The sequence below is a fragment of the Bos mutus genome, chromosome 1 (assembly GCF_027580195.1).
Source record: "Bos mutus isolate GX-2022 chromosome 1, NWIPB_WYAK_1.1, whole genome shotgun sequence".
NCBI classification, from domain to species: Eukaryota; Metazoa; Chordata; class Mammalia; order Artiodactyla; family Bovidae; genus Bos; species Bos mutus.
In genome coordinates this window covers 150,108,660-150,132,799 of record NC_091617.1, presented here as the reverse complement: position 1 = coordinate 150,132,799, position 24,140 = coordinate 150,108,660, and the positions used below count along the sequence as shown (strand labels likewise).

Below are 24,140 nucleotides of genomic sequence, written 5' to 3'. Positions count from 1 at the left end.
TAGATTGCAGAATCCACTCCATAGAACCTGACTGTGTAAAAACATTTGTTCACTGGATGAGAGGGAGCTGAGGTGACAAAAAACATATTTTGTCAAGACTAGTGATTTGCCCTGGTCCCCTCATTTGCATGCATGCTCAGTCGCTTCATTCGTGTCCAACGCTTTGCAACCCCATGGACTGTAGCCCGCCAGGCTCCTCTGTCCATGGGATTCTCCAGGCTAGAATACTGGAGTGGGGTTCCTTGCCCTCCTCCAGGGGATCTTCCCCACCCAAGGATTGAACCCATGTCTCCAGTGGCTCCTGCATGGCAGGTGGATTCTTTACCTCTGAGCTACCACGTAAGCCCCATTCCCCCATTTACCCTCAGAAATTTCCAGAAATTCTTAGATTATCCACTTATTAAAACACACATAATAAAATCTGTCCCCTGTGACAGAAATCTCATGGATGCTGATTCTAGAATTTTCGTTCTCACCTGTCAGCTCTTTAATCATGCCTTTATGATGCCTCACCTTCTCTTGTGAATTCTATCAGATCTGCAACATCATCTGATTAGTGATATTTCCCCAAATGGAAAAAAAAAAAACAGGTTAACATCACCAAAGTGAAAAATATTGCCTTAAAATTTAAGTTACTTCGTGTGTTCATCCTCTTTTTACTCATTTTCTTCTTTCATCATTTTTAAAGACTGACTGAATGAATCCAATCTCTACTGTGTATGGTCCTGCAAGAACTAACACTTGCCAGAGTATTAGCCTGTGATTAAATTTGTGCAGTGTATTACTTGATACTCAAAGGAATCTACACGTGTACATCTATGCCCACGGTAGACTAACTTGGGAAAAATGTAGCCTAATGAAAAATGCATGCGCTGAGCATGAGAAGAGCTGTGTTGAGACTCAACCCACCTCTTTCTAGCTCTGAGGCTTTGAGAAAATCACTCACTGTCTCTGGCTTCCACTTCGTCAACCCTAAGGTGCAACTAATTATGCCTTTTGGCTCTGAGCATCCAGTTAATCACATTTCTGAAGAGCTTTGTAAGCCGAGACGTGTTAGTGTCAGCCTCTCAGTCGTGTCTGACTCTTTTGTGACCCCGTGGACTGTAGCCCTCTAGGCTCCTCTGTCCATGGGAGTCTCCAGGCAAGAATACTGGAGTGGGTTGCCATTCCCTTCTCCAGGGGATCTTCCTGACCCAGGGATGGAACCGAGGTCTCCTCATTGCAGGTAAATTCTTTACTATCTGAGCCACCAGGGAAGCCCTATGAGCTGAGAAAGAACATTCACAATTTAGTTTACTAATAAGAGCTGAGACTGGAAATATGCATTAAAATAATAAGAATTAAAGTTCATTTGTAACAAACAGACCATCCATTTATAATCTTTCGTAGATCTACCTGAGAATTAATTTTCTGAGGGGCTATGATGTGTCAGGCATCCCTCCAGAAACTTGTGGGGAACCAGACAGGTGTGATCGAGTTCTGCAGTGAAGCACAGACAGTAATTGATAAAACATGAGGATTCGTGTAACTTATCAGTTTAGACCATGCTAAATGACATACAAAGTGAGAGGGAATGAAATGGTACCATTTGGGCTAAACCTGGACCGTGATGAGGGGTCCAGCCAGCGGATGAAGACCTGAAGGAAAAGACTGCAGACAGAGGGGACAGCTCATGCAGACCCTCAGGAGGGATACAGTCAGGTCTTAAAGGCTGCATTTTTCCCTTGCTCGTTCTTCTTCATCTTTGAGTTTACCTATTTTAATAGGGGGCTTTTATATCCAACCTCCTGGGAGGTCTATCTGAGTCTACCCACCTGGAGGAAGACCAGGTGGACCAGCTTGAAGAGGTCTGGACCTTATGTGGCTTCTTCATTGTCTCAAGTCCTGAACCCCTGGAGCCCAGGGTCTTTTCTTGGGGCGGGGGGTGGGGCACATACTCTTCTGATTGAAGAGGAAAGCTTTGCTTCATGAGAAAGAAGAGGACCCAAGGATGGAGGCAGATGCTTGTTCCCTCTGGGGAAGTGATCAGGGAACGATTATGCCTTGGCTCAGAATCAAGGGGAAAAGTAGGAGAAAGGGGCAGGTCTCGGAACTTTTCCCCCCAAAGCAGAATAACTCCTCACCCTTTCCTGCCTTCATTGAGTTCAAGATCCCTAAACAGCAACAGCTGAACCCAGGATCAAGGAGAGGGGATGCACAGGAGCCTGGAACCCAAAACACAGGAAAAGTTAACACATCACTTTTTTTCATCAAATCAAGTCACCCTGGTGTCTCTGATGTGAAGCAGCTGCAGGGCCCTGGGCTCTGCCCAGGTTCTGGGGTAGGGGACTGTGTGAGCGTATCAGTGTCTCCATGGTGACAGTCTTTGCATCCCACCCGGTGTTGTCTCTGGACCAGCATAGGGGAATCTCACTGGGGAAAGTGCCTGTGGGAGTCTTATCCCTTAGGATTTACCAGGGTCCACAGGGCAGAAAAGCCTGGTGGGCTACAGTCCATAGGATCACAAAGAGTCTGACATGACTGCAGCGACTTAGCATGCACTCGGGTCACAGGATGGGGGTAACTGACAAGAACCACGGACTGGTCTCCCTAGGTGTGATGACTACCAGAAACTGGTGGGGTAGGAAGGACACACTAATACATTCCAGGAAGAAGCCCACTGCTTCCATTGCCAGAGGCTGAGAGATCACCCCTTAGACCCTGGCTTCAAGGACGGAGTTCTGACTGTTTCTCACAGAAGTGCGAAACCCTGTGGACTGATGCTGGCCAGTTCCAACACTGAACTTCAAGTACAACTTCCACGCTGTGAAAGAAATTGGTTTTACCCATGTCTATCCACTTTTATGCTTTTTGATCAAGGAAAACAAAGGCTATAGGAACAAATCAATACGGCCGTAAGAGGGGCTGAGTTGGAAACACAGTGTCCCTCTGCCACACTTGCATATATGAATGCCTGATAAAGACTGAGGGCGTCAGAGGATGAGGTGGCTGGACGGCATCACCGATACGGCGGACTTGAACTTGGGTAAACTCTGGGCGATGGTGAGGGAGAGGGAGGCCTGACATGCTGCAGCCCGTGGGGTCTCAAAAAGGCAGACACGCCTGGGAGACTGAACAGCAGCAACGTATTTGATGCTTGCGTGTGTCTATATGGGTTCATTCCGATTTTCCCAGGAGAGAGGGTTTTGTTACTCTTCACCTGGAGAGGAAAGAGGGGAGAGGAGGGGAGAACAGGAGTGAAGGAGAGCTTGTGAGAAAAGATAACCCGGTTATTTATTTATAGTTTATTTCCGCAAAGGGACCTTTGCAAGGGCTTTGATAAGAGGGGCCAGAGTTTCTTAAAGATTAACCGGCCTCCTTTAAGAGGGCATTGGCCTTCTTTCACGCAGGTGTCTGGAGGATGCAGGACTGGGTGGCCCTCAGAACCTTGCTGGTCTGTAGATCCCCTTAAGACACACTGCTGACATCATGGCCTCCTTTCTCAGATTCCCCTCTCTCTCTCTCTCTCTCTCTCTCTCTCACTTTTCTCTCCTTCCCTCCCTCCCTCCCTCCTTGCCCGTCGCTCCCTCCCTTCGCCCAATCTCCCCCAGTCTCCTTCTCCCTCTCTTCAGCTCCTTCAGGTAAATCCTACTCCAACTTGCACCAACTTGTTTTTGACTGACAGTGAACAGCGAAGAGAGCTTTCTTCCTTTGGAGCACACCTCAGGACCCAGCCTTCCCCAGGCAGCCGGCGTGGACGGTCCCTTCCCTGGCCTTGTCCTAAGTCCACATCTAGCCAGGCATCTGCGTTCACCCGTCCTTGCAGGTAAGAGTTGCAAGCTTGTTGGTCATTACTGGAGCGTGCTGCACCCTGAAGGAATTTCTGAAAAAAAAAAAACAAAACTTTCCTTCGAAAGGTAATGAAAAAAGTATGACTCTGTTGAAACTGACTGAAATCATTCAAGACGTCCAAACTTATCTGAGGGAATTTACAAGTGCTGTTTGCTGTGGAAAACAGGTTTTTACTTAATGATGGGGCTAAAAAAAAAAAGGCTTTATTCATGCCCGTAAAACAATATCCAGATGTTATCTTGTATACTGTGGGTAGAAGCGCTCTAGATGGAGGGAGAAGGCTTACTCTCTTTGCAAGGTTTTTTTTTCCCCCTTCTAGTGTCTGTGAGAGCAAGTTTGTTATGGATTTTCAGTGATTATATAGTGTTTTGTTTTGTTTTGCGTCGTTCTTTGGTAGTTATTTTCCTTTGTCGGTGGAGAAATCAGTTTAAGTTGGCGTAAGGGGAAACCTCTCCAGAATATTTTAAAATCTTTTACCTATCCTTACGAGAAAATAGTTATGTAAGTTTTCCATGGTAGGTATGAGGAATGTAAACAGTTCTGGCTATGGAAACATTAGGAACCTGGTTCACAACCCACGGCTAATGTGTTTTATAATCTGTGTGTAATTGCATGGGCGTCTAGACTGCTGTCGGCTAATCAATGTTATACTGGGTGCAATTTCCATACTGTTCTTGTGAATCTGGTTTTTTATCTCCTCTCTCCACTTCCGCATTTAGTTGCCCAAAGGAAATAAGGACGTGTTGTTCAATAGATGTCTCTTGACCTCATGAGTTCTTTAAGTCACAGGTTAGGAAGCTTACAACAAATGCAGTGTTCCACTCAGTAAAACCAAGGACCAAAATTTGGTCCTTCAAATTCAACTCAAACCTTCAGACTGAATTCTTCTTATCAGAAAATATCTTAATCTTTTTTTTAACCTATAGGAAGGATTTTGAAAAAAAAGTGACAAGTGATTCTTGAAGTTCTTTTTTTGAGATCTCAAAATCACACTGACACACACACAGTTAATCCTAGATCCTATTCCATTCTGCCTTCTCTCATAAATGTTTAAACAAATATGGAACAATCAGCAACAGCCTTAGGTGATCAATTCTTTCACAAAATTGCCCTAAAAATCAAAAGAGAAGAGTCAAATGCAATCATCATGCATATTCAGATGCCATCATTTTATGAAAATTTAGGAGATTTCCGGTTGAACAACTAAGCACTTACCTTGCACACAGCTCCCCTTGGTGCTGTTCTTGTTCTGGGTTTTATTCTGTAGCAGTTTTCCTTCTTCCCTAGTGATAAATATAATAAATGGCCAGGCAGGGAGTGACCCAGAGGTCGTATGACAAGTCTCTTTAAAAGTCTAGAAGGTAGAAGAGTTTCACCAAATCCCCGGTAGTGGTGTCTCAGAAATACTAATGAAATAATGGGCCTGACAGGTTCTCATTGAGTTAAATAAATGCCCAAGTCATTTGGGGGTTTCCTAGAAGTAGACTTAGCTGGATTTCGTGATTCTGGTGGCTTAAGGAAAACATAACTTTAAAAAGTCCTCCCGCCCTCTCATCCCTCCTCCCCCAGTCAACCGTTGTGGTCATTTTCCAGAAAATGCTCCTTTCCCCTATTTCCTCTCCTGACACTTACAGCCAGTGCAGACAGCCGGTGTTTGAGGGGGAAAGAGACAGAGCGAGACCCCAGGCTTCCCACGCCCACCGTCCAGAAGAGCCAACAAAAGCAGCGCTGCCGGCTCCTTCCACTCTCTCTCTGCCCTTGCATGGAGGAAATCTTAAAGGGATTGAACTTTCTTGTTTGGGGATGTGTGCATGTGTAATTATATACCTGAATGACAACATGCCTGGTACAAGGAAAACCACCACTGTGTGGCTTGAGGCAGCCGAGAGAGGAGAGGCAAACTTTTTCAGACTTTGTCACTAAATGTCAAGACTCTGAAGCCTCCTTTCCTGCCACACCCCCCTCTCATCACTCAGAGACACAGGGCAGCCACTGACTTTACTTCCTGACTCTGCTTCAGGGTTGTTTGTCGAGTGTGTTTGCCTGGTGGACGCATCAGAACCTTAGAGGCGGCACAAAAGGCCAAAGAATGAGGCATGAGCTTGCTAGAGTCGCTGACGACCGGCCCCTGGGGACGCTTGCTTAAGGCATATAAGCCTCCCTGATCATTTCCTTCAGCCTTCACTCTGTAAGGAATTCAGCTCCTGTCTTCTCCTCTGCAACCTGTGAAGCACTTCATGCCAGAGTCGATCAGGTACTGCGCCAATACTGCTGTTTCCATTCTTCTTTCAAGTAAAAAGAATTCTGCTCCTCAAAGTGGTAGTTAGCTATGGCCAGGGTTAAAGTTAGCTTATGTGCTTGTGAAGCAGAGTGTGTTGCTTATTAATGGGTACATGAGATGCATATCAGGGAGAAGCAGTTCTTCGTTCTCCTCTCTCCTGCTCTTCACCTTCCTTGGATGCAAACATCTTGGGAGTGGGGCTGGGGTGCCTTGGGAGTGGCTGGGGGCTGGATACAGAGAGGGAAGAGGCAGGAGAGGCATGGAGTGATACAAGCAGGAGGGGAGCTTGCTCTGGGCACCTCAAGGAGGAGGTGGCACTGTGGGAGGGGGCAGGTTTGAGCCCAGACGCCTTGCTCTTTGCTGCCATGCAGGTGGCTTCCTGCGTCAGTTTTAACGACCAGGGAAAGCCTATGGTGGCCAGAAGCAGTAGCTCCAGAAGTGACAGACCCTCCCACAGCTAAAGGAGCGAAGGGCAGCCTGCTTGGCCACCTGGAGTGGAGAATTGAGAGAAGAGAAAAATAACTTAGAATCTAAAAGCAAATGTCCCGGGAAAGAAGCTTTATTTGCTAAATGTGACTTTGTTAGGATGAAAGGAGAAAAATGAGCACATACTCATTCCTGGTGGAAGACAAAACAAGATAAGGGAGCCTGGGGGATGTCCCTGGTGGCCCACTGGTTGAGATTTCATCCTTCCAATGCAGGGGGCCTGGGTTCAATCCCTGATTGGGGAACTAAGATCCTACATACCCTGCAGCATAGCTAAATGATGTGTTTTTTTTTTTTTTTTTTTTTTTTAAAGTGGGGGAGGCTGAAAATCTGTCCTCCCTGCAAGATGCTGGTTGAGCCAATGCAGGCAGTGGTGTGGGCAATTTTGCTCACAATGCAGCTGAGTCCACATGGAGGTTCCCACCGTATCCCCAAGGCTTTTTACCCAAAAACATTTCTGCTCTTATAAACAAGGTCAGAGCTTGTGAGGAGCCTGTGTACCTGACTTCCCTTCAGCTGGTACTGTGAATTAACTGGTGAAGGCATCCATTAAACAAGAGTCACCACAATCCAACTGGACTCTACAAGTTCACACCTGGCCTAATTCAAGAATAGTTCTTCCACACCTAAAACTCTCTAGCACAGAATCCCAGGTATTTCCATCATGCTTCCAAGATGAGCCAGGGTTTCCTGATCAGGGTTCACAGTATCAGAAGACACACGAGAAGGACAAGGTGTTGATTTGCAGCACTAAAACATACCTGTCTGTAGGAACACACCTGTCCACAGGAAAGAGTGAAGCAGAAGAGCATGTCTGTGCTACCTGAGGGCTGAGGACTCGGAGGACTTCAGTAATCCCTCTTAAAAGGAATTAGCGAGCAATAGAATAGGGCTTCCCAGGTGGTGCTAATGGTAAAGACCTATCTGCCAATGCAGCAGACATAAAAGCCCATGGGTTCCATCGCTGGATCGGGAAGATCCCCTGGAGGAGGAAATGGCGACCCACTCCAGTACTCTTGCCTGGGAAATCCCATGGACAGAGGAGCCTGGCAGGTTACAGTCCATAGGGTCGCAAAGAGTCGGACACGACTGAAGCAACTTAGCATGCAGCAATAGAAGAAGCCCAGTTTGGTTCTGTTCTTCCGCATGACCCTACAGCTCAGCTTCAGAGCAATCTAAAAGCATATTGATCCACATTAAACAAGGCAAGCAGTTCCTTTCCTGCAGGAAAGGAATGTGTCTGAAGCCACATGGCTGCATTGACTATGTAGGCTCCCATTCAGGGTTCTGAGTTCAGAGAAATGACAGCCAGGGCCTGACCCTGTCCCTCTGATTACAAATCACACTAATCCTCAGAGTCACCGTCAGAGCTGTCGGAATACAAAGGAGGTGGCTCTGAGGAGGAAAGCTGCAGAAAAGGATTCAGTATTTGGGGTGTTTGGAGGGTCCAGATGGCTGGCTTTGGGTTTCAATCCACAACCTGTTTCAGCAGAAATTACCCTGCAGTGGGGCTGATAACTGTGAACTTCTTGTGAGTTGAGAAAACTCTCCCAGAACCAGAGGCTGATCAAGACTTTATGGACCTTTAAGATTATGCAATTTAGAGGGCCCTCTTTAAGAAAAAGGAATGCAAGATTATGACTATAAAATTGGGCACAAGCTCTGGAGAGAGTTGGTGCAGGGAGGAGCACTGAAGCTCGCATTTGTCACGTCCGACTCTTTGTGACCCTATGGACACTAACCTGCTCAGCTCCTCTGACCGTAAGATTCTGCAGGCAAGAATACTGGAGTGGGTTGCCATTTCCTCCTCCAGGGGATCTTGCCAACCCAGGGAAGGAACCCGTATGTTTTGCATTGGCAGATGGATTCTTTACCACTGCGACACCTGGAAAGAAAGATCTTTTGTTGTTGTTGTTGTTCAGCTGCTAAGTTGTGTCCGACTCTTTGTGACCCCATGGACTGCAGCATGCCAGTCCTCCACATCCCTCACTATCTCCTGGAGTTTGCCCAAGTTTATGTCCATTGAGTTGGTGATGCTATCCAACCATTCATCCTCTGAAAGGCATCAATAAAACACTTCGAACAGGCCTGAGGCTTTGCCTAGCAAAATATCTATGTGTCTGTCTAGGGACAGCCTCTTCTATTTCTATGAATGCTGTGTTCAATTCCAATAGTAGTTATCAGTGTCATTTCTCAGTGTGAATGCTGGCTAAACCCAGGCCTGCCAGGTTAAATAATGCTGTTACTCAGTAATGTTTCCGTCTTCAAATATTTGCAGATTTGTATCTTGTTCATCTTCTTATCCTTTGCCAAAGAATGTAAGGTTGGCTCTCCAAATGAATCTGGCTTTCTTACTTCCTGAGTTATTCTTTGTCTACCTTTCAAAAATATATTTGAGAAGCTTATCATTAGCTTTGAAATATCATGAAATTTGACATCATCTCTACTCTTCCTACCAACCTCATCCCCAAATACTTGCAACAAGTTAAAGAAAATATATGAGCACAGGAGCCCCTGGATCCTGTGTCAAGAGCCATCTAACAACTAAAGAATGTCTTCTTCCTATTTTCAAAAGTCCAAAGGAATGGAACAAATGGAAGGAATCTATGTATAAGTGAAAAGTGAGCTACATCACTTGCAGACATATATTTGCAACTGACAAAGGCAGTGTGTGTGTGTGTGTGTGTGTGTGTGTGTGTGTTTTTAGCCATGGTGGCTCAGATGGTAAAGACTCTGCCTGCAATGTGGGAGACCCAGATTCGATCCCTGGGTTGAGAAGATCCCCTGGAGAAGGGAACACACTCCAGTAGTTTTGCCTGAAGAATTCCATAGAGAGAGAATCCTGGAGGGCTATAGCCCATGGGGGTCACAAAGAGTCAGACATGACTGAGCAACTAACGCTTAATAATGAAACTGACGGTGAGATATAGAGGGAATATTCAAGTGCCAACAATGTCACAATACAATGGGGCTTTGCTTTCAAAATTTTGCCTTGCTTGTAAATTTCAAATCTATAGTTAGATTAAGTGTTTAACAATTGCCCTCTGAACAGTGCTTCCATAGTGACGTTAGTCTCAGCATCCCTCTTTAACAAAGGAGGTGGTTTCATGTCATGCGACTCAATTCTTGTTGACATGGATGGCATGATAATCTGAGCAAGAAACACTCAGGGGTTCAGCTCTTGAATTCACAGCCTCCCTGACTCCTACTGCCTTGGGGAGATTAAGGGAGTGAAGGCTCCTCTCCAATGCCTTTGTGACTCAGTCTCTTGGAAACTTGAGAAAGATCCCTCAGAAGCTGGCTGTCTATTGCTTGTCTTAGGAGTCTAGGGAAAGGAGAAATTCCCTAGCCAGAAGGCTGAAGGGAGCATCCCAAAACACAGTCAGTACAAGTAAGGCAGCATCTCTCCTGGTAAGCTCTACTGGTCAGCAAAGGGTCCTGGGGAGAGTTTTGTGTGCTCCTTGCCCTGTAGGAAATAAGAAGGTCTATACTCTGATTGGGCTTCCCTAGTGGCTCAGTCAGTAAAGAATCCACCTGCAATGTGGGAGACTTGGGTTTGATCTCTGGGTTGGGAAGATCCACTGGAGGAGGACATGGCAACCCACTCCAGTATTCTTGCCTAGAGAAACCCCATGGACAGAGGAGCCTGGCAGGTTACAGTCCATGGGGTCGCAAAGAGATGGACACGGCTGAGTGACTAAGCAGATACTCTGATAAGGGAGAGGCTACCCACTCCAGCATTCCGGCCTAGAGAATTCCATGGACTGTATAGTCCATGGGGCTGCAAAGAGTAGGACACAACCGAGCAACTTTCACTTTCACTTTTCTTTCTGATAAGTTTGGGAAATTCATCATAGTCTATAAAGTTCCCCTTGGAAGGTCCCAGTTATCATTACCATAATGAACAGTCTAAGAGATCTGGCAGCAAAGACATCCTTTAACTTTGAATCCCAAGATGTTTAACCATTCTGGACTACAAAGCCGCCTGCCACCTCCTTCCACCTCCTTGCAACTCCTATTCAGTCCTCTGACTAATATTTCGCATGACCCCATCAAGGACACTTACGCAGACTCTGATTGGTGTGGGGTGGAGAGGTTCCACGTGGTCCAAGGGAAAAACATGTTATGACTTTGATACTCCACTTGGCTGAGAGTTGTACTTTGGGGACGTGCAGGTGACTGGCCAGCTTTTGGGATTTCAAAGTGGCTTCAAGGACTCAGCCACAAAAAAACGGATTTCCTTTTTGTTTCTTTGTATCTTTGAAGTGTAAGTCATTCAGTCGTGTCCAACTCTTTGTGACCCCATGGACTGTAGGCTCTTCTGTCCATGGAATTCACCAAAGAATACTGGAGTGGGTTGCCATTCCCTCCTCCAGGGGATCTCCCCGACCCGGGGATCGAACCCTGGTCTCCTACACTGCAGGCAGATTCTTTACCCCTAAGCCACCAGGGAAGGCCCTTGTTTCTCTTTTGCATCTCATTCCCAGAAGGATTAGAATGAGTCTGCAGAGATACACCCACACACCCTTACACAGATTAACATGAATTAATGGTAGATGGAAAAGAAAATAAAGGTAAGTCTCAAAGAAGCAGTCTGATGAAATCATTTACTTACATGAGTTTTCATCTATTTTTTAGAAACCACAAACTAAATGTACACAGACCTACAGCCGCAGAATTGTGTTTGTGCTTCAGAATTAAACGTATGTTTTAAAATATGTTTTATGTTTGACCCTGGAAATCAATTAGGCTCTCCCTGAACCTAGTTTTACTCACACCATGTTTTATAATTCTTTTGAAAGAATTATAATGACAATTATAATTAAAAGAATTATAATTAACAATATTAATTCTGCCTCTTGAGATCCCTTTCTTCTTCTCTGTTGCTCATTAGGGCTATGATTTAGCTGTCTATAAGTGAGGTTATAAGCTTTCTTCATCCAGAATGTAGCTGACTGATCCCACATCACTCCACTTTACAATGGTCTGTCTATTTGCCTCTTTCCCCTACCAGGCAGTAAGCTCAACGTCAGTGGAGATTTTACCTTATTCTGTCTCTGTGCTCCCAGAGCTGAGTCTAAATAATTCCTCGGGCAATGCTTTTGAATCAACATGCATTGACGTGAAGGCATGATTTCTGCTATAATTACATCTTCAGTTGAACCATGATTTACACCCACCCCATCCTGCAAACATAGAGGACAGAACCCTGTGCCTGAGGTGTTTTGAAAATACATTTATCTGAAAACTCCTGACTAGGGCATTTTCTCCCTTAATGATATTTGCAAAGTGGTAGATTGGCTGTTGGAATTGCTTAACAGGGGCTATTAAAGAGCAAAACGTATTTGTATGAGGGAGAAGAAGCAGGCCACCAGTAGCTGTGGCAGCAGTTGGGTGAACCCATGCAGTGGAAATAGGAAACACACACACAGTGTATTTTGGAAAGAAGAAAATTGAAATAAAGCAAAAAAAAAAAAAAAAAAATATGGAGCCAGCAGTGCTCTGTGTGGGCTGAAAGTTTGATCCTGGGGAAGAGAATAATGGAAAGAAAGGACAGAAAGAATTTACTGCGATCTTAGTAGGCAGGAAAGGGTGATTTGATCCATGGCGAGACCCATCCAGGAGACAGGGAATTCACATCATTTCAGGCTCCCTCAAATGCTATGTTTAGATACGGTCTGTGTTGGCATACCTGTGGCAATGAGGGTATTTGGCTCACAATGTGTTTTGAATTTTAAGATGAAGAGAATTTCCTAAGATTTGCCCATTTTAAAGATGAAATATTATAGGACTAAAATTGAGAAGAGCCACTTTTCTGTGGTTACAATCAAATGCGTATCATTCCGACTGGGGGTAGTGGATGCCTGTACATGGTGTTTCAGAATCCGCACAAGGGTATGGATAGTTAAACCTACATTTTGTAACTGTGGGTATTAACTTATCTAAAGTCCAATATCCTGGGGATGCTCTCTTAACTAGCCCTTTGGCACAGCGTTTTGCTTTGTTTTCAATATGTGAAGAAATGATCTGTGACCTCCTAGCACTGTGGTTGGTCAAAATATACATTTAATGAGTTTCTTCACCAATGCCCATCAGTATCTTGGTTGGTTAGGCTCTGACACTCCGTTCTCTCCACCTTGTACACATGTGCTGGCAACTCGCTCTGCAGGAGGCTGGGTGATGGTGTCTCAGATGATACAGGAGGAGAGGACTGTCTTTGATCTCAAGGAATCTGCATTCCCCTGCTGGGAGGCCACGTGCATGTGGATGGAGGGGCAAAATTGTAAAAAAAAAATGATAATAATATTCATACTCAAAACCCATGAACAACCGTGGCACCAGGCAGAATGTGATGAGCGTTAAGTGAGGCCTTAACAAAGGGCTGAGGAGAGTCCAAGAAGGAAAGACTAGGTCCATTCGGGGATCTGAGAAAGACCTTGGGCACTGGAGACAAACCTGGAGAATGAATAGGACTTTAATGTCAGGATGGGGAGGAGCAGCCTTCAGAGGTCAGGAGCATGGCAGACACAGGGGTGCACCCGAAGGGAAGGCAGGGAGGCCCAGAGTGGGCAGAGGGGTTGAGTCTGGCATGGGCAGCGTGGGAGTCGGGAGAGACGACTGGAGTCCAGGTGATACAGATGGTGGAAGACACTTCTGAGCACTCACCAAAGGCTGAGTCACTCTAGGTGCCTCTGAGTTCTCGCAACTACTGGCTCTCCAGTGAGCTTTCTTATTCACCTTGTTTGAGAAATTGGTCTGTAGAGTCAGAGCTATGGTTTTCTGGTAGTCAAGTACAGATGTGAGAGTTGGACCGTAAAGAAGGCTGAGTGCTGAAGAGTCGATGCTTTCAAACTGTGGGGCTGGAGAAGACTCTTGAACTGTACGGAGATCAAACCAGTCAATCCTACAGGAAATCAATGCTGAATATTCATTGGAAGGACTGATGCTGAAGTTCCAGTCTTTTGGCCACCTGATGCGAAGAGCCGACTCATTGGAAAAGACCCTGATGCTGGGAAAGATTGAGAACTGGAAGAAAAGGGGGTGACACAGGATGAGCCAACTGTGGCTCAGATCATGAACTCCCTATTGCCAAATTCAGACTTAAATTGAAGAAAGTAGGGAAAACCACTAGACCATTCAGGTATGACCTAAATCAAATCCCTACGATTATACAATGGAAGTGACAAATATATTCAAGGGATTAGATCTGAAGAACTATGGAAGGAGGTTCATGACACTGTACAGGAGGCAGACATCAAGACCATCCCCAAGAAAAAGAAATGCCAAAAGGCAAAATTGTTGTCTGAGGAGGCCTTACAAATAGCTGAGAAAAGAAGAGAAGCTAAAGGCAAAGGAGAAAAGGAAAGGTATACTTATTTGAATGCAGTGTTCCAATGAACAGCAAGGAGAGATAAGAAAGCCTTCCTGAGGGACAAGGTGGGGAGGGAGGTGGGAGGGAGGGTTAGGATAGGGAACACACATACACCCATGGCTGATTCATGTGAATGTATGGCAAAAACTACCACAATATTGTAAAGTAATTAGCCTCCAATTAAAATAAATTAAAAAAAAGAAAGCCTTCCTCAGTGATCAGTGCAAAGAAATAGAGGAAAACAATAGAATGGGAAAGACTAGAGATCTCTTCAAGAAAATTAGAGATACCAAGGGAGCATTTCATGCAAAGATGGGCACAATGAAGGACAGAAACGGTATGGACCTAACAGAAGCAGAAGATATTAAGAGGTGGCAAGAATACACAGAAGAACTGTATAAAAAAGATCTTCATGACCAAGATAATCACGATGGTGTGATCACTCCCCTAGAGCCAGACATCCTGGAATGTGAAGTCAAGTGAGCCTTAGGAAGCATCACCATGAACAAAGCTAGTGGAGCTGATGGAATTCCAACTGAGCTATTTCAAATCCTGAAAGATGATGCTGTGAAAGTGCTGCACTCAATATGCCAGCAAATGTGGAAAACTCAGCAGTGGCCACAGGACTGGAAAAGGTCAGTTTTCATTCCAATCCCAAAGAAAGGCAATGCCAAAGAATGCTCAAACTACTGCACAATTGCACTCATCTCACATGCTAGTAAAGTAATGCTCAAAATTCTCCAAGCCAGGCTTCAGCTATACCTGAATGGCAAACTTCCAGATGTTCAAGGTGGTTTTAAAAAAGGCAGAGGAACCAGAGATCAACATCTGTTGGATCATCTAAAGAGCAAGAGAATTCCAGAAAAACACCTACTTCTGCTTTATTGACTATGCCAAAGCCTTTGACTATGTGGATCACAACAAACTGTGGAAAATTCTGAAAGAGATGGGAATACCAAACCACCTGACCTGCCTCTTGAGAAATCTGTATGCAGGTCAGGAAGCAACAGTTAGAACTGGACGTGGAACAACAGACTGGATCCAAATAGGAAAAGGAGTACGTCAAGGCTGTATATTGTCACCCTGCTTATTTAACTTATACACAGAGTACATCATGAGAAACGCTGGACTGGAAGAAACACAAGCTGGAATCAAGATTGCGGGGAGAAATATCAATAACCTCAGATATGCAGATGACACCACCCTTATGGCAGAAAGGGAAGAGGAACTAAAGAGCCTCTTGATGAAAGTGAAAGTGGAGAGTGAAAAAGTTGGCTTAAAACTCAACAATCAGAAAACTAAGATCATGGCATCTGGTCCCATCACTTCATGGCAAATATATGGGGAAACAGTGAAACAGTGACAGACTTTATTTTGGGGGGCTCCAAAATCACTTCAGATGGTGACTGAAGCCATGAAGTTAAAAAACACTTACTCTTTGGAAGAAAAGTTATGACAAACCTAGACAGCATATTAAAAAGCAGAGACATTACTTTGATAACAAAGGTCCATCTAGTCAAGGCTATGGTTTTGCCGGTAGTCATGTATGGATGTGAGAGTTGGACTATAAAGAAAGCTGAGTGCTGAAGAACTGATGCTATTGAACTGTGGTGTTGGATAAGACTCTTGAGAGTCCCTTGGACTGCAAGGAGATCCAACCAGTCCATCCTAAAGGAGATCAGTCCTGAGTGTTCATTGGAAGGACTGATGTTGAAGCTGAAACTCCAATACTTTGGCCACCTGATGCGAAGAGCTGATTCATTGGAAAAGACCCTGATTCTGGGAAAGATTGAAGGTGGGAGGAGAAGGGGACGACAGAGGATGAGATGGTTGGATGGCATCGCAGACTCAATGGACATGAGTTTGTGTAAACTCTGGGAGTTGGTGATGGACAGGGAGGCCTGGTGTGCTGCAGTCCATGGGGTCACAAGGGGTCGGACATGATTGAGCAACTGAACTGAACTGAACTGAACTGAGGATGAGATGGCTGTGTGGCATCACTGATTCAATGGACGTGAGTTTGAGCAAACTCTGGGAGATAGTGAAGGACAGGGAATTCTGGCATGCTCAAGTCCATGGGGTTGCAAAGAACTGGACACAGCTTAGCGAATAACACCAAAGCAATGAAAAGTCACTGAAGGTTTTGCTTGAGCTGCACTTGAGTATCATCCCAGCAGGAAAGTTATGAGACTTGTCAGAAGGGTATTTTGAGAGTCTGGGAGAAGGGAATGGGGAACTGGAGCAGAGCAGGGGCAGGAGAGAGGGAACGGGACACCCAGGAGATGCATTAAGAAGGTAGGACGCCTGGGCTGAGTCTAGATTAGGCAGGAATGAGGGAGTGTCCGGACAGGCAGGTGGGAGAAGGGGACACCATTGTTTGGACCCAAAAATCAGAAGTAGTTTGATATATGGAGAACAATGGAGCCAAGTTTTGGACTAGTCTGTTCTGAGCAGTTCTCTAAGGGAGGTGAACCAGGGGATGCTAGAAGCAGACTGAATCTCAGAGGGAGGAGCCACAAGTAAAGAAGTGGGGCCAGGGATGGCCAAGAGGGTAAGGCCAAGGATGCTGAGAGAGAACAAAGAGAAATAAAGGAGGCTGCAAGTAAGACCCTGGGGGATATGACTGAGGGTGGGAAGGGGAGGAACAGAAGTCCACCAAGCAGAAAGCGAGTGGATAATCAGGGCAGCCCCTGGAAGACTACAGAGTCTTCTGACCCAGTAGCAACAGGCAGAAAGAACTTTCTGAAGACACTGCCACTAATACCCCTCTGGCCCACATGTCAGAGAACACAAGAACTTGTGTGGAAGCCGAAGGAGAGAAGCAGCGGAGAGTCTGAAGAAAAGATGGGGGAGAAGGGCTGTGTAGCTCCCTCCCAACTCACCCTCCAGATAAAAAGTCAGAGGAATTGAGATTATCATTTGACTGGTAAATCAGAGTCTCAGAGGCTTGGAGGATGAGTGAGTGAGTAAGTGAAAGTCACTCAGTCATGTCTGACTCTTTGTGATCCCATGGACTGTACAGTCCATGGAATTCTCCAGGCCGGGATACTGGAGTGGGTAGCCTTTCCCTCCTCCATGGGAGCTTCCCAACCCAGGGATCGAACCCAGGTCTCCCGCACTTCAGGCAGATTCTTCACCAGCTGAGCCACCAGGAAAGCCCAAGAATACTGGAGTGGGTGGCCTATCCCTTCTCCAGCGGATTTTCCCAATCCAGGAATTGAATTGGGGTCTCCTGCACTGCAGGCAGATTCTTTACCAACTGAGCGAGGGCTTGGAGGATGGCTACTTCTAAATCAGTTAATGGCACAAGTTTCTTTCCCTTTATTTCCTGGTTTAAGTATGCTTAACCCATTCCCTTTCCTTTTAAAGCCAATCAAGTTATTCCATAATTTAACATACATCATGATTTTAAAGTGTGTTAGTTGCTCAGTCATGTCTGACTCTTTGCTACCCCCTGGACTGTAGCCCACCAGGCTCCTCTGTCCATGGGATTTTCCAGGCAAGAATACTGGAGTGTGTTGTCATGCCCTTCTCCAGGGGATCTTCCCAACCCAGGGATCAAACTCCGGTCTCCTGCCCGGCAGGCAGACTCTTTACCATCTGAGTCTATGCTTAGCTTCAAGATTGGTTATATGTGTACCCAAAGGAAGATTCTATCAACTCACAGCCCCTGGGAACAGCATGAATACCTCATCTTTGCAAGTTCTGTGATTTAGCTTTCTGAGACACTCTGGATAAAGTACAAGTCCTTTCTTGAATGTATTTCCAGTAAAAAAGAAAAGATAATGCAGTGTCCAGATTTGCTAATTACTGCCATGATTAAAGCAAAACTTTTCAAGTTGATTTTTTTTTTTTTATAAGATCAGCAACCTTTTGAACACAAACAGGACCTAGCAGATGGAGAAGGCAATGGCACCCCACTCCAGTACTTTTGCCTAGAAAATCCCATGGACAGAGGAGCCTGGTGGGCTGCAGTCCATGGGGTCGCTAGAGTTGGACATGACTGAGCGACTTCACTTTCCCTTTTCACTTTCATGCATTGGAGAAGGAAATGGCAACCCACTCCAGTGTTCTTGTCTGGAGAATCCCAGGGACGGGGGAGCCTGGTGGGCTGCCATCTATGGGGTCGCACAGAGTCAGACACGACTGAAGCGACTTAGCAGCAGCAGCAGCAGGACCTAGCAGATAGTCTCAATGATGCAGAGAGAGCAAGCAAGCAAAGCCAGGTCCTTCAGAACAATTCCTTGCCGCCGGCTTTGAACTTACAGTTTAAAGTTTGTTTTGCTGGGAAGATCTTCTACTTTTTTTTGGTGCTGTAATAGGATTAAGCAAAACTTGTGCGTGTCTTAGTCACTCAGTCGTGCCCAAGTCTTTGCGACCTCATGGACTGTATCCCGCCAGGTTCCTCTGTCCTTGGAATTTTCCAGGCAAGAATACTGGAGTGGGTAGTCATTCCCTTCTCCAGGGGATCTTCCTGACTCAGGGATCGAACTCAGGTCTCCTATATTGCAGGCAGATTCTTTACCATCTGAGCCGCCAGGGAAACCCCAAGCAAAAGTTAAGCAACACCTAAAATGCTACTTTATAGTAGTTTTGAAAAATATGTGAGTAGATTTTTTTTAAAAAATCAAAGTCTTAATTTGTTTAGAAAAAAATCAAGTGAGTGATCTTTTGGAAACTCCTGGATAAGAGAATATGAATATCTGATAACTGTTCTTTTTTTCAACTTTTCTGTTGAGGTATAGCTGATAACTATATTGAACAGTAAAAGGATAAACATGAAGATGTAAAGGAGGGCCTCAAAATCATAAAATGTAGGGGAGGGGAGGGAGAAAATGCAGATTTTATTTTTTTCCAGAGTGTGTTTGAGAAGAGTTCTTGAAGCCCTAGAGAAAAAATGATGAAAGGGAAGTGAGGAAAGCCTCAAGGCAAATAATGTGGAAACCTGAGAGAGGCCACCTGTGAAGAGGGCCAGGCAGTCTCAGGAAGAGATTTTGAACTTGGTACTGACACTCTTGGATGTGACTTTCAGGTGTGCAGACTCCCTCGGGTGAGGTGCCCTAACCATCAAAGCCTCAGTGTATCTTACATGGCTTACGGGAAGCAATCAACAGAGGCTGGTCCCTTCTCTCCCCATTCCCCACTCTCCTCCACTGATCCCTTTCCATCACTTCCCACCCCAAGGGCAACACAAGGTTTTTCTTTAAGGCAGCTGGTGGAAAAAAAATACATAAATAAAAAGCTAGACTTGAAAGTGGAATCCCTGCATTGGAGTCCTCACTTCTGGGCTGTGTGGTCCTCTGAAAGTTATCTAACCTCTTAGCTTCTTATCGGTAAACCTGGAGAAATTCTGACTCACAAGAAGAAAACAGGAGAGCCTGATGAGCTGGTTTTTGTAAAAATGTGGGGAAACCACGTCTGGTTCTATGAATCAGTAGGGAACTGGCATTCTCAAAATGACCCTCCATTCCTCCCTGAGGACCTAATTCCCTTTTTATACAATTATGCTTTTGAAAAACTTACTTTATAAAGAAACTCACCATTCCACAGTCTAGGTTATCCCCCGTACAAAATCTGTAGGCTGCTTTTTACTTTTTTTTTTTAATTTTTAAAAGGGACTATACTCCTGTAACAACTCAAACTTTGATGGAGGAGAGTTTGGTTTCGGCAAGACTAGTTTACTGTGCCTCCCTCTAGAAATGACTGTAGTTCTCAACGCAAATTGAACTAGAAATTACTCTTGTAACTTTTTTGGAGATCCTTCATTCTTTTCTTTTAAAAGTACACAGACACATTCAAAAGGTAACTTTCTCCTAGGTTTTACAAGCAGAGGAGAGTGACAGAGAGAAAGATTATGACCTTGGCATACCATTGAACTATGCCCTGGAATTTGGGTGGGTCTAGGAAAAAGTACAGACTTCAGTGGAAAACATACATGGGTGTGGGAGAAGCCTCTGTGAACTATAAATTGACTACATACTGCACAGGCTGAAATGGAAAGAAACCGCAAGTCTCCCAAAATCCAAAAAGAGGAGACAGAGTGAATTTGGCAGGGAAGGAACACCAGGTGCCATTGGGAGGTGGGGATGTTCACAATTAGCAGTAGTCCTAACTGGCTCTGTGGGACCCGGTAGTCAAAAGCGTCTACGATGGTGCCCGGCAGTTACCTGTTCTAGGACCTGCTTATCAGGGTCTCCAACACCTGACTTCACTCCCCGTTTTGTTGCTTCTAGATTTCACTCCACCTTGTTGCCTTTGTCTGCACGGTCTCTTCCCTGAAAACTCTCAGAATCTCATTATCCATCCTTCACAACTCTTCAAGGCATGTTAGGCTCGGGTTTTCCCTTCCCCCCTCGAGCCTGACCGCGGCACGCTTCCTAAATTTCAATTTCTTGAGGCTGAGTCAAACCAAGAGTGTATCCCTGCCACTAAGACCTAATCACATATCAGTGTCCTGATGTGGACATTTGCTGGGTGCAGTTCCTGCCTTCTTCCCCATCAGATTACCAGCCCCGGGACTGTGGAGGTCACACCACACTTGACTGAGTAAAAGCCAGCTGACTACCCTCTGCAGAGTCCTATTTTCACCTTGAATTGGGCACATTCAGCTCACTGTTTGCCATCCCAGTCTGATGCCAGGTGAGCTTTATCATCTCTCTTTTGTAAAAAAAGGAAGCTGAAAATCAAGGAGACTAAGCCCCTTGTTCAAAGTCACCAGCCCAATCACTTTTCGTAAGGCATCTCACTTCCTCACCAAGGTGACCCTGTTAGATCAACCCTGACTCCAGCTTTCAGACTTTAAGTAACTTGCCCCTCCCCGCCACTGTTGTAACCAGAAGACCTGAGATTTGAACCCAAGTCTGTGTGTGGTTCCAACCCTACACATTTACACTTGATCACATGGCTTCCCTGTCATAGAATGCTCCAGACAAACGGACCATGAAATAGTAATAAATGAATACATGATGAATGATCTATCTCACTTTGTCAAAACTAAAGGACTATGACAAACCCCTGAATTTGACCAGAGAAGTAGTATTCCCTTGCCCTCTCTCCACCTTTATTTATATAAATAATTATAAATACATATATAGAGTGTATATGTATATGAAGAGTGTGTATATATATCTGTGTGCATGCGTGTGTGTACAAAAAATATGTATAAATATTGAAGGCAAAAGGAGAAAGGGCTGGCAGAGGATGAGGTGATTGGATAACGGCACCAATTCAATGGACATGAACTTGAGCGAACTCCAGGAGATAGTGGAGGACAGAGAAGCCTCGCGTGCTGTAGTCTATGAGGTCACAAAGAGTCAGATATGACTTTGTCACTGAACAATAATATGAGCATAATAAAAAATATAAATATTAAAATTATACATATTATTTTTTCAATACCTTTTTTAGGGCAGCTTTAGGTTTACAACAGAATTGAGAGGGAAGTTCAGAGGTTTCTCATTCACTGCCTGCTCCCACACAAGCACAGATTTCCATATAATCAACATCATTCACCAGATGGTCGATTTTTTTTTTTTTAATCAAGGATGAACATACACTGATCCATCCCAACCATCCCCAATCCATTGATGGTCATAGGGCTCACCCTTGGTGTTGAACATTCTGTGCATTAGGACACATGTGTAATGGTGTGTATCCATCATTATAATATCTTGTAGAGTGTTTTCCAGAAAAGGGAAAGGCTACCCACTCCAGTATGCTTGTCTGGGAAATCCCATGGACAGAGGAGCTTGGGGGGCTACAGTCCATGGGGTTGCAAAGAGTCAGACATGACTTAGCGACTAAACTACCACCACCAGAGTATTTTCACTGCCCTAAAAATCCCTCAGACCTCTCTATTCATTCTTCCCCTCCCTAACTTCTGGCAACTACTGTTCCTTTTCTGTTTCCACAGTTTTTCCTGTTCCAGAATGTCATGCAGTTCAGATTGGCTTCTTACACCTAGTACTATATACACTGACGTTGTCTTCGTGTCTTTTCATGGCTTGATAGCTCATCCTCCCTGTATATTTATGAGAGTATCAAGACAATACTTGACTCTTCACTTTAAAGTAATAGGCTAAAAATATGTATCAACATGTTAATGTTTAAGAGAGTGTGTAACTATTTTATCACCTGAGTCACCATACTTCCATACCTGTCACGTGCCTCATAAAGAATTTCAAATGCACCAGATATGTTTCTATCCCAATTTCTTGAATAACTGAAGATGCTTCTGAGTGGCAGCATGGCTCTCATCTCATGGAGCCAAGTTCCCAGCAGCCCCAGGAAACACCAGAATCAGCAGGTGTCTTAGCTGCAAGAACTTCCATCTTTCTGCATCTTTTCAGTGGCAAAACTGAGCAGGGCAGCCTCCCAGACCGGTGTTCTTATAAAACTGCTGTACATGCTTAGATGAGCTCACATATGGAGTTCAGGCTCTCTTTGCTTTATCTTGAAGATTCACTTAATAGAAAGTTAAAGCTTCAGGGGGTATCAGAGAAATCAGTGTGAACTCCTCTCCTATTAAAGATAAGGAAATGGAAGCCTGGGGGTCATGTGACTCACCTGGGGTTTTGCAGCATGTAGTGGAGCTGATGGTGCTTGAGACCTGTCACCAGGGCTCCTCTTATCCCAGGAGGAACCCAAGAGGAAAAGGTGAGCCCAAACTCAGAGGGATGCCGAATAACTGAACTGTCTTATAATTTGGAAACAGAGGAGAGGAGTGAATGGAAAGAATCAGAAAATCAGTTAAATATTTGCCATTTTTCTATAAAAAGAGGAGTCCTACTTTTCCTAAACTGTTGACATTTGTCAACATGTCCTTCTCTGAACTCTCATTCCGAACAGAAGTCCTATAAGACATGTCATTGTTCAGTTGCTAAGCTGTGTCTGACTCTTAGCAACCCCATGGACTGCAGCACACCAGAATTCCCTGTCCTTTACCATCTACTCGACTTTGCCCAAACTCATGTCCATTGAGTCGGTGATGCCATCCAACCATCTCATCCTCTGTTGTCTCCTCCTCCTGCCCTCAATCTTTCCCAGCATCAGGGTCTTTTCTGATGAGTCAGCTCTTCTCATCAGGTGGCCAAAGTATTGGAGCTTCAGGGTTGATTTCCTTTAGGATGGACTGGTTTGATCTCCTTGCTGTCCAAGGGACTCTCAAGAGTCTTCTCCAACACCACAGTTTGAAAGCATCTCTTTGGCGCTCAGTGTTCTTAATGGTCAAACTCTCACATCCACACGTGACTACTGGAAAAACCACAGTTTTGACTATAAGACATGTTAGTCTTTTTTCTAATCGGGAAGTGGTCAGCCTGTGTGCTATGGCCCTGGATGCTGGACCTGGTCCTTGTTACCATGTGCAGATTGTCCACATCCTGTCCTGAGGTCACTGTGGGAATGAACTGTGCAGGGAAGAAAGGTCTGTAGAATGCACTGGGAGGTCCAAGTAAAGAAGGTACGAAAGATCCAGCCAACGTCACGGGAAGTTTCTAGCATGTTATCATTTGTTTGAAATATTTATCCACCACAGGCGTCTGTGTAGTTACCTGACATTTTAAAAGCCAACTGCAAAACCTGTGGCTTAGTGCCAGGATCAGACCCAGGAGGGAAAGTATGAAGCCCTAGGACAGCTCTGAGAGCTGCTAAAATGTGAGGTTTTCCCAGGTAATTTCCCAAGGTCCCAGAACCCTCCAGATATAAATCAAGAGAGAGCAAGAACTCCTGGTGTCCCCTAGCTCCTTTGAAGAATAAGATAACCCTGTGCTGCCCCCCCGGAGAAGGCGATAGCACCCCACTCCAGTACTCTTGCCTGGAAAATCCCATGGATGGAGGAGCCCAGTAGGCTGCAGTCCATGGGGTCCCTAGGAGTCGGACACCACTGAGCGACTTCACTTTCACGTTTCACTTTCATGCATTGGAGAAGGAAATGGCAACCCACTCCAGAGTTCTTGCCTGGAGAATCCCAGGGACGGGGGAGCCTGGTGGGCTGCCCTCTCTGGGGTCGCACAGAGTCGGACACGACCAAAGCGACTTAGCAGCAGCAGCAGTGCTGCTTCCCAGGCCTCGGTGGTGGTGCTGCTCGGCAGTTATTTTTGTCAAATAGGGCTTCCTTGGTGGCTCAGACAGTAAAGAATCCACCAGCATTTCGAGAGACCCAGGTTCAAC

General features: G+C 45.2%; 1 protein-coding gene and 1 long non-coding RNA gene across 7 annotated transcripts in view; one reads left to right on the top strand and one right to left on the bottom strand.

Moving 5' to 3' along the window:
- The first annotated feature begins 3,300 nt into the window (after nucleotides 1-3,300).
- KCNJ15 (potassium inwardly rectifying channel subfamily J member 15) overlaps nucleotides 3,301-24,140 on the top strand; it is a 62,749-nt gene continuing 41,909 nt past the window's right edge. For 3 of the 6 annotated variants that reach the window (XM_070377312.1, XM_070377297.1, XM_070377329.1), the window contains exons 1-3: nucleotides 3,301-3,433; nucleotides 3,665-3,805; nucleotides 5,852-6,085. The gene's annotated coding sequence lies outside the window, so the exon portion shown is untranslated. Of the gene's footprint in view, nucleotides 3,434-3,490; nucleotides 3,806-5,851; nucleotides 6,086-24,140 lie in introns of those variants that run through there. The other 3 variants (XM_070377278.1, XM_070377290.1, XM_070377282.1) reach the window with 2 other exon arrangements.
- On the bottom strand, nucleotides 3,727-5,637 carry LOC138989369 (uncharacterized). Its single transcript, XR_011465561.1, has 3 exons — nucleotides 5,464-5,637; nucleotides 5,047-5,114; nucleotides 3,727-3,862 (listed from the first exon to the last, which is right to left on the bottom strand). It is a non-coding gene; the product is annotated as an uncharacterized lncRNA (long non-coding RNA).